Raw genomic sequence first — 307 nt, forward strand, 5'->3', positions numbered from 1 at the left:
TTGTATCTTTTTGGACGTTCTCATTTAGCCTAGAAACAAGGACTGGGTGCCGATCGCTTAATCTTCAAAGGTAATAAAAAGATTAATTGGTTTTCGTCTCCTTAGCCTCGAACTCACACATGTAAACATTTATGTCTTTGTATCAAGAGATGATAAGAGTTGTCGTGTCTATATTTTATAGTAAAAAAGGATTCCTCACTCCAGCCCCTCCTTGCAGGTTGCTCGATCTAGGGTGTCCTTCTTATAGGGTAGGACCCCTTGAGCGAGCATGGAAATCCTTAATGATGTCTATTGATCCTGTGAACTG

The sequence above is a fragment of the Penaeus monodon genome, chromosome 28 (assembly GCF_015228065.2).
Source record: "Penaeus monodon isolate SGIC_2016 chromosome 28, NSTDA_Pmon_1, whole genome shotgun sequence".
Taxonomy (NCBI): domain Eukaryota; kingdom Metazoa; phylum Arthropoda; class Malacostraca; order Decapoda; family Penaeidae; genus Penaeus; species Penaeus monodon.